This window comes from Xiphophorus hellerii, chromosome 6 (assembly GCF_003331165.1).
Source record: "Xiphophorus hellerii strain 12219 chromosome 6, Xiphophorus_hellerii-4.1, whole genome shotgun sequence".
NCBI lineage: Eukaryota > Metazoa > Chordata > Actinopteri > Cyprinodontiformes > Poeciliidae > Xiphophorus > Xiphophorus hellerii.
Window position 1 is genome coordinate 20,311,066 of NC_045677.1, and position 10,402 is coordinate 20,321,467.

The window sequence follows — 10,402 nt, forward strand, 5'->3', positions numbered from 1 at the left end:
TCAGCCGACCACAAAGAAGGCAATAGTAGGGGAATGTGTTTTAAATTTTAAAAAAAATAATGTCCTTTATGGGGTTTTTTTTCTGTCTATATCAATTTTGTCATGTTATCTAAAGTTTTTATAGCTACCTTACTTTGTCTATAGGTTACTAACAACTGCTTCTTTTCAATCGAGGATGCACTGATATGGATACCAGCATCAGGCGTCTGTCCTATATCATATGTGTACTTTTATTCATAAAGTGCTCAGAAAATACAGGACTCGGTACCAGAGTAATGTAACAGACGTCAGTAGCCTGTCAGTTTGAGCATTAATGATGTAACCCAGTTAGCAGCTTTAATGCACCATAAACTGAATGTGAGCCACATAAATAGAAAACCATTACGCACAGAAGCTAAGCTGATAAAACCAATTAACAGCAGCATGACTGTAACTACCTTGCCAATACCAAGTACATTAGGGTGCATTTTTTAAACTCTTACTCAGTTTAAAAAAACAAGAAATAAATTTAAAAATAAATCGGGTATTGGTGCATCCCTACACATCATGCACCCACAGAGATTTTTCACTATTAAAAAAAGATCTTAGTTTTACCACAAAAAATACAAACCTGGCTTTATAATAACAGTTTAGTTTGTTTTGGGAGCTTTGCATTATTTGAACTCCCCACACAGTCTCATTTTTTCTATTTATGTGGGTCAGAAATAGTTTGTGCCTTTAACTCTGTGCCATCTTATTCTATTGGAAAAATACCTGAGATAACTTTGCCTATCTGATTTAGGTTGTTGTGTGAGTGAGTTGTAAAAGTTACTTTTAAGTCCTCAGTTTTCTTCTTGATCATTTCAACTTAAGAATCATTAGACTTTATCTTGTGTTTTGCACAGACAACATAGTCACCGAGTAAGCCAATTATTTCCCACCATAGTTAAAATTTGTAGTGGGACACCAATTCGCCATCTTTATTCATTTTCGGTGCTTATTTCATGAACTCTTCATTTGAAGACTTGGGCTATATTGTGCCTCTATGTGGCTTCTTGACAGATAAGGGATCTCTGCAATATCCTCAGATTTCTAACAGCACTGTAATTTCACTCGCGGCTCAGTAAGAACCGAATGTTTTTGCTGTAATATGGGAGGTTAATGATCAACTTTTCCCAGCTTTATTTTATTATGGGTATTATCTCATTACAATCATCCTTCTTTTGATGGTTTTCAATGTCCACTCTGAATATAAACCACTTTGTCTTCAAGAAATTACATTAGACTGTTGTGTCACGTCAGAGTCTGAGGTTTGCATCCATAGTCGTGTCAATAGTTGAAGACAGACAACACAAGCACTTTGGTGAAGGTTAAAGAAAAAGAATACGGGTAAAATGGAAATTTATGGAGTGATTCAGGTCCCTGCTGACCAGTATTTTGGGTAGACCAAGCAGGTCTTGATCTGCTGAATTGTACAATAAGCTTTTGCATTCTTAATTCATCCATTCATCTTTGTTTTTCTTCCTGTTTTAAAGATTTAAAAAATTGTGTTATTTTCAGAAAAAAATAACTTCATATTTTGTCTGAATCAGCCAGTTAATAACTGTAACTTTTGGCTTTGGCGCTGTCTAGAGAAAATGTGAAAGAGAGAAACAGGCCGCACGAACACATCAACTGGAAAGACACAAACAAGCTGCAGCTTAGATACAGCATAGCTGCAGTGTGGTGTGCTATACAGAGGAGCATCTGCAGCTTGATCAGACTGGATTGGATAATTTCTTATTCAATCCAGGATAAAAAATTAGCTGCCATCAAACATTTAGGATTAAGAAATGCTGGGAGCTAATTTGAGTGCTTCGTCACAAACTGTGAAGATTTGCAAACTTGTGAAAACACACACACAAAAAGAAAAAAACTGTTGTAGCTCGGCAAAGTACGCTAGTCAGTATGAGAGACGCTAGGACGCAGAAATTGTGAAAAACATTGTTTTATATCGTTAATTTCATTTGATTCAAATTACAGACTCTGATTTTACAAAAAAATTAAGCTTGTATTTCTGTTACCCTTTTTGCCCCACTTACAGCTAATAAAAACAACAGTTTAAGATTCCAGTATTACATCAGACTAGTAAAAACATTTTGAATAATGCTTAATACCTGCTTAAAGGTTGTCATTTTAAAAAAGTACATCTGACAAATGAGGTTAATCAGAACATATTGTAATTTATTAAATATGACTGTACAGAAGTACAACTAATAAAACTTTATCATACGTTTTCATAGAGCATTGTGAAAAGTTCAATATTTTGTTTTCACTCATTCCAGAAAGTGCAACTCATATTATGTCAATTCACTATACAGAGTAAAATGTCACAAGTTCTTAATTCTTTTTAGTGTTTTGATGATTATGTCTTACAGGCAACAAAATCCCAAAAAATCAGTGTCAGAAAATTTGAATATTATATGAGATCAATAAAAAAAAGGGCATTTTAACTTGAAATTTTTATGGACTTATTACTTGGTTGCGGCTCTTTCTGCATCAATTGATGCATGGAGGTGGTCTCCAGTTTCCTTTAATAATGGCCTTCAGCTCATCTGCATTGTTGGATCTGATTTCTCTGAGCTTCCAATTAATAATACAATTCTGAGGGATTTAGGTCAAACAAGTCTGCTGACCAATCAAGGATAATAACATCATGGTCATTAAACCAAACCTTTAAGGTATCTTTAAGGGTCAAGTCCTGATGGAAAATGAAATCAAAATCCCCATAAAAGCTGTCCTGTTCTATGTTGTCTACTGCACTTATTTATTTTTGGCCTCATAAGTTGTTGTGTTAAATGCAATTGTCAAAGTGAATTTAACTAAATACATTGCTATTCAGAGAGAAAGAGAGAGGTGGATGAGTTACTGTAATTTTGTCTTATTAAAAACAGAAAGTATAGTTGTCAAGCACACCAATTCCAATTCTATATTAATGATTGTACGTTCTCAATAAATATATCCCATCCAAAACTCTGTACATTGGGTAATTTGATGAATTAAAGGTCTATTATTATATTGTTCTATTAGACAAGACGGACAAAACATGAATTCAAAAGGAGCCACTTAAACATCAATGGAGAAAATCTTTGTTTGCATTAGCTGTTGTCTGTTTGCTCCTAAACTCCTCCTTTTTCCCTCCCCTGGCCACTGCTTGCATTATTACACCATTCAGTTCCACGTTCGGTATTAAGGGGAGAAACCAGCCTTTTGGAATCCTTCAATGGGCATCATTAGTATTCTGTGGGGAAATAAAAGGTCCCATCTGTGGAGGTGGTGATGAGGGGCTGACAGGAGGAGGGTAGCAGGACGGGGGGCATCCCTTGAGAGACTGAGGGATTAACTATTGACACATGGAGCCTGCTAATGAGATGATCTGGAGAAACCAATCTATATAGGGTTAATACGTGTGTGTCACTCTCACCACAATGTCACACATACTCATATACACTTATTCAGTTGCATATAAGTGTAATACATAAGCAATCTATCTAACAAACTCAATAAATGTTAAAGTGTATCTTACAACAGGCAGCCACACACACTGACATCTCAGAATCCTTATTAAATTTGTAGTAAGGCCACATCTGGTCACTTACATCCAGAGAACAAAAGAAAAGAAGCTGTAGGGGGCTGGTGGTGGTGGAGGGGTACCCGATATCGTATATGGAGATTTGATTCCACCCTGCAGAGTATTAATGTGCGTGTACACGCGCCAAGCATCTGTCACATATAATTGGAGGGTGTCAGGTGTGGACACGGGGCCACATTCAGCCCACCCACTACATGAGTCGTCTGCCCCTATGACTGGTAGAATCTGTGTGTCAACATCTATATTTATCACGGGGCTGACCCAGAAGTTCGGAGGGATGACCGCCCAAAAGGGAATGAATGACTCTCAAGGTTGTCATGAATCACATCACGTCCCTCTCGGACAGGCGTCTCATCTGTAGCGGCCCCTCACCGTCGCTATAAGTGATTTAATCAGAATTCATTGATTGTTCAGAGCTTTTCTCTGGAGAGGATTTTTCTTGGCTCAGGGAAATTGTTCTTCACACTGTCATTAGTAGACATTCTTAAAGTCTAGTTAACAAAATCTCTCGCACAGTGGTAAAATGGGACATGTGTTGTCTCAGGGCTGTTACAAAGGCTTAAAAAGTAAGAAAAAGTATTGATTTTTATTTAAGTATTTATCAGGACTTTTTTCCTTTTCTTATTGAATAAATGTTTCAGCCAGCCATGTGAGTGGATGTTACTTTTTTTAAGAATGAAAGAAGTAAAAAAGCAGCTCATTCTTTACACAATAAATTTAAAATGAGCCTAGCTCTTCCAGAAATCATTCAACATCTTTCTATTTGGGAGTGAAGGTAAGACTTACACTGTGCAGAAAAGAGCGGCAACATTTGCTCTGAAGACACACAGACGCTGTGTGTCTGTGTTCATTTGCATTCCAGCACCACAGGTGTGGTTCAGGTGTTGCACAAGGTGGTCTTTATGAAAATCCAATATTATCAGTGTCTCTCGCTGCTTTAAGCTTGACTACACCACTGGCTTTGGTTTGACATGAAACTTAAGGATATAAACTGAAAGGTCATACCTTAACTATCAAAACTAAGCAACAACTACACAAGTTTTGTTTTTTCTTTCTTTCTTTTTTATTTGTCATCCCAATTTTGGAGAGGATACAAACCTAGTGTAATAAATATCTGAAACAGATGTATGGTGGCTGACAGGTGTAAGAGTGCAGCAAACAGCAAAACAAGCTGAAAACCCATGAATGATGCAAACTCCAAAACACACAAAAAAAACAAACGCAACAGAAAAGTGCTGCAAACAAAATATGTTGGAATCACAGAAAATAGAAGCAAAAACCTACAATCAAACAAAAAACGCTCCGATCACAGGATGGAAGTGAAAGGTGAAATGGTGCTAATAGTAAAAACAGCAAATTCATTTCACAAAAACAGTGATCCAGACCACTAGGGGGAGTCTTGAGTAGGCAATATTAAATAGCCAGAAAGACTTCAAGTTTGAAGAAGACATCAAGGAAAACATATAATCCTTCCTCCTAATTTCTTGTGGATAAATGTGAAATGTGATAAAGTGGTTCAATTTTTATTTACTGTTTGTCCCTTATTCTTACTTCTGATTTATTTTAAATTTCTAGAGTGGGTCATAATACTTTAATTGAAACATTTCCTACTGCAAATTTGCTTCACACACCATCCCAGGTTTGCTTGTGGTGGCATTATATTGCAGTTTACATCAATATATATGTTTTAGTTAAAGCACTTCTGCACCATTGGCAGAATACGAATGTGTAACTAAGAAATCTTTATTACTGGAACTATTTTTACTTAAGTCACTGTATAGCACTTTTTGCACTCTATTAACAGGCACTTTATTTAGCACTGCACTTTAAGCATATGTAACAGGGTACCAGGGTTCCGGACCCGTCAGCAGCAGATGAAGTTGAAAAATGTAAATGTAAATGAGCACACGGGAGACGCAGTCTGTGTTACTCCAATTTCTCTCAGCTTATATTTATTGAACAAACCAGCTCATTTAACTGTCAATACAGCCCAATTTATAGCTCAGTAATTTACTGTACATATTAGACATATTCCATCATTGACATAAACATCAACATTCGCTTTCCTTAAACCAGAAATAATCCCATAACATTATATTTTGTCACAATTCCCTCAGGTAACATGTACCTTCAATTCACTGCACTTTATATGCATATTTAATCACACACAGTGACATATTTCATGGGCATGTATCTCAAAGTTATTGTAAACTGGCATAATTATCTTAGAATTCAAACTACTTTAATTAAGTGAATGCATCACATCACAATTTAACCTTTCACCAGTGTTTAGAACACAAATAAACCCTGGAGCCTGATAACAGCATATAACTCTCATACCATGGAATATATATATCCCAACGTCCTTTATAAGCGGTTACTGTTAGTGGTTGCACCTGTATATCCCGCTATTATCCGCCGCTACAGTGTGCTAACCAACTAGCATCACGGCATGTTAGCTACTTCCTCTAGCCGCTGCTGGCTCCGAAACACAACAAAACTCTTTCAATATCTTTCACACATTGACGCATTTCCTTAAACATTTCTCGAACAGTACCAAATAATCAAAAGTACTTTATTAAAACAAACTTGAAGGTTATTCTCACCTGAAAAACAGCATGGCGGAAGACGCAGTCTGTGTTACTCCCATTTCTCTCAGTTTATGAGAAACGGCAGAGCAACAGGCAGCTCAGAGCCTCCATGCGCCACCTATTGGTGAAACACCATTACTACACCCATCGTCATTAACCCCATAAACATTTAAAGAAATGCATGCTCCTTTTTTCCTATTGTGAGCACACACCCGTGGGCATCACACATAGATTTGCACATTAATAACAATTTGCACACAATAAGTTTTAACTGTATTTATAGAGTATTTTTAGTGGTTAGCATGTAGCCTTTTGTTCTGGCTCTGCACAGCTGCTCCTCATTGAGAAGTGAGGTGGTTGCCTTTGAAGGGAGGATAATTGTTACTCAGAGCAATGAGCTACTGGTGGGTAAAACTGAGCAAATGTTTGTGCATAATCTGTTAAATGTGGAGTGCTAATATTAAGTGACTCACCTGTCTTGTCTGTGTCCTCTTCAGGGTGTTTGGACAAATACTGCCTCAGGGGTCCAGACACCATTTATAGGTTCCAGGAGAGGCCATTGAAAAGTGTGTGTGTGTGTGGGGGGGGGTGTATGGGTTTTTGTGGTGTTTCATTATGGTGTAATGATAAAACATAAAATATTTATAAAAAGTAAGTGTAAATGTTTGTATTTAGTACATACCTTAAATAAAAAGGTATTTTATTTAAATAGGTGGAGATTGGTGAATTGAGACCTCCCTGTGAATTAAAAGTGGTTTGGTCCATCACAGCTGGGACTATTTAAGGCTGCAGTTTCACCTGTGAAATGATTATTGATGCTGTGAGAAGAATAAACCACTGCTGTTCCACCTGACTCTGCCTCAACTTTTCATCCTCACTGTAAAATCCAGCTGCAAAAGGCTGCCTTGTTACAGAATGTTTCTTTTGTTTCAAGGTACATTTCTGGTAAATTATTTTTTCTTTTCTACTCACCATTGTTTGCCCCTTTTAGATGTTATGGTCTGAGCAGGTGGATGGGAGTGGGCAGCCCAGCATTTCCTGCTTAAATGGTTGTGTGATGTCACTGATTGCACCACTGGGTTCTACCAAATGAAGGGTTTTCTTTTTTGTATTGTTTTTTGGGGTTTTTTCTAGTAACATTTTGAGTTGCCCTGTACTAAATGTTTAGATATGTAGATGAGTCTATAAATTAGATTAATAATCTTATTTCTCTGTTAAGATTTTGTTGTTTGGTTTGACCTGTTCCATTATTCCATACTGAAGTACTGGTGTTTTGCCAATTTGGTATAAGATCAGTAAGATTTCAGATGCTGGAAATGGATGTGAGTCTAAAAAAATACAAAAAATAAAATTCACCAGATTAACCTAGAATTTGCTGCCGATGCTGATTTTTGTTTACCTATTTTGACCATTTGACTTCACTAGCTCACATGCGTTCACCTCTTTATGTATAAGGTATTTCTTTACTAAGAACCTCTGAGATTTCCATTTGATTTGTTGGTCAACACTTGCTAGTGGCCTTGAGCAAATTAGTTTTCTGGATCAAGTTTGAAGCATTTCATATTTGCTGTTGTGTTTACTATTTGCAACATTTTCCCCCTTGCTCCTATTTCCTTTAGTTGCAGCATTTTTCCTTTGCATTTGTTTTGATTGTAGATTTTTGCTTCTATTTTTTTGTGATTGTAGCATTTTTAATTGCATTTGTGTTTTGGAATTAGCACTAATGATTTTCTGTAATCATTAATCACTTTCTGTTCACACCTGTTTGTAGCCTGTTTAGCTGCTGCTTGCAACGCATTTTCACCAGAGCGTAGCTGCTCTTTAAAAGTATCCACAGATTTTAAACTTCACAGAAAAAGGCTACATTCGACAGTCTGGGTGCAACAGATTGGAAAGATCATCCCCCATAAGTTCTAAAGCGGGTGTGAAAGACCAGTAAAATGTTTTCATTTGAGGTTTACCATCATTAAAAATATCCGCCACAAAGTTTTTGTCAAATTTTGCATTCACACCTTACTATTACATGGAAAGGACAAATAATGGAAAATTCTCTCTGGGAGAGTATTGCATTTTGACGCTGATTTTTCTATCATCACTTTAAACGTACTGAAATCCATATGTAAGATTATAAGTTACACTCTTTTTAAAAATTCATCAGTCACTTTCAGACTGACAAGCACTCAAGAGTTTCCGATCCCATTTCATCTGAGGATTTGCTGCATCCTAAGCTCTTGGAGATCAAATTGACATTTTTGCAGTTGTTTTAAACGTTCAAGCATTCCGGCACAAGACGCAAAGTTCCCGTTTCCGCTTTACCACATATGAGTGTCTGCTGACGCATAGAAAAAGTACTCCTCATTACCATCGGTTTTCATTCATGCTTGCTAGGTAATGTGTCACACGGGCTGATGAGACTGCTTGCAGAAGGAATACTGAAGAGGAGAGGCAATTAATGGGGAGGATGCAGAGCCGCCTCCACAGCAGAACAACAATGAGATTTGCCTTCATGCAGTCTCTCCGGATAACCTAAATTTAACTTAAATGGCAATATAGTTTGGAGTGCTTTGATAGAAATAGATCACTGGAACTGGAGGGAAGACAAGGTAATGTAATGTCCCTCAGCGCAAATCAAGTCTCGTTGGCTTCCTGATGATATGATGCATCCAGAAATAGAATGTTGCTGACCAAGGAAGTTGTTGCACGTAAAAATCAATACTCTCTCAATTTGTGCCCAGGATAAACTGAAGGCATTTTTTGCAGCGGCGCATTTTGCTTTGCATGTTCAATTCGGGTCTTGGTCTCATGTAAAAGAATTCTATTTCAAAAGAATATCAAGCAGCGAAGTTAGCTTGTTTAAAAAATATGCAGAGGACAAAATGCATTTGAATTTGAAAAGAGAAAGAATAAGATGCACTTAATCACTTTATTTTGATACTTTTAATCAATTTGGAGTTGAACTTTGTTAAAATAACATTTATTTTTTTGTTGCTATTTATTATTTTTAAATTAAATTCAAATCTGTCTTCAATACTTTCCCCGTTTTTAAAGCTATTGAAAATGTATGATATAAACACAACTTTTGTTTCAGTAAACCCAGCAGAAGAACTTTGCAAAGAAATGTACCATAAAAGCAAATAGAACTGTCACACTAAGAATTGTTCCCCTTTAATATTGAGCTGAGTGATTTAGGAACACATATTTTTTTTATATCACGTTCAAGTTCAATACCTCATTAAAGGTTCAGCTTAATGGTATGCAGACAGGAATGAAAGAACAAGCTTTTTTTCCTGCTTCATAAACTAGAGACCATAGCATAGAACAGATCACCTGTTCTATGCAGAAGTAGCAGCAGCGAAAATAGTCTTGCTTTCACTATCAAAGTTATTGCAAAGGGTAAAAAACAATTTAGATTTGTCTTTTACTTTACCAAAGTTTTCCAAGCAGTCCACTCAATAGTTACACCACATTTTCAAGAAAATCAGCGCCATACCACAACGGGATCTCAGCTGGCCAGCAACAGGTATCTGGTTGAGCTTCTTCAGCCTTTAAATGAGTCTTGATCATAATTGGATTGATGAAGTCCTACAAGTATTTTTTACTGTTATATAAATGTGTATTTACCAATTAGCTTTGTGTACATATTGTGTATTTTTTCCTCAAGCTCATTTGTATTAAGCTTTAATAAAGTATAGATTTATGTGCAGTTGTTGAATCATTGTTCTTATACAATAGCTACTATGAGCAGAATTTAAAGGGAAGAATTTACTAACTTTTATTTTTGGACTGTGTGTGTATTAACACATTTAAAGCTTTCAACATTTTGTTTTACATACAGAAAGGTTGCTCTAATTAAAGTCAACTTTCTCTTCTGTGATGGTGTCCTTGTGATGAGTTTTTTTCACATAACTGAGTCTGGGAGAGAAGCATTAATGAGCATGTGTGGGTGAGTATGTATTGTGTGAGTACATACTGTAAGGAGGTGTGAGAACTGTTTTGGCAATGTGTTTCATGGGTTATCCTTTTCCTTTGATTCGTTACAAAGATTTTTTGAGCTAGTAAAGTTTTATATTGTCATAGGGTCGTCGCTTAGGAATGTCGGTGTTTCTCTGTCTTAATTTTTCTGAACAAACCAGTACAACACTTTTCTAGTGTTGTACTGTCTCTTTAGGACTTTCCAGATCTCATTGTGTGTATCTCCAAG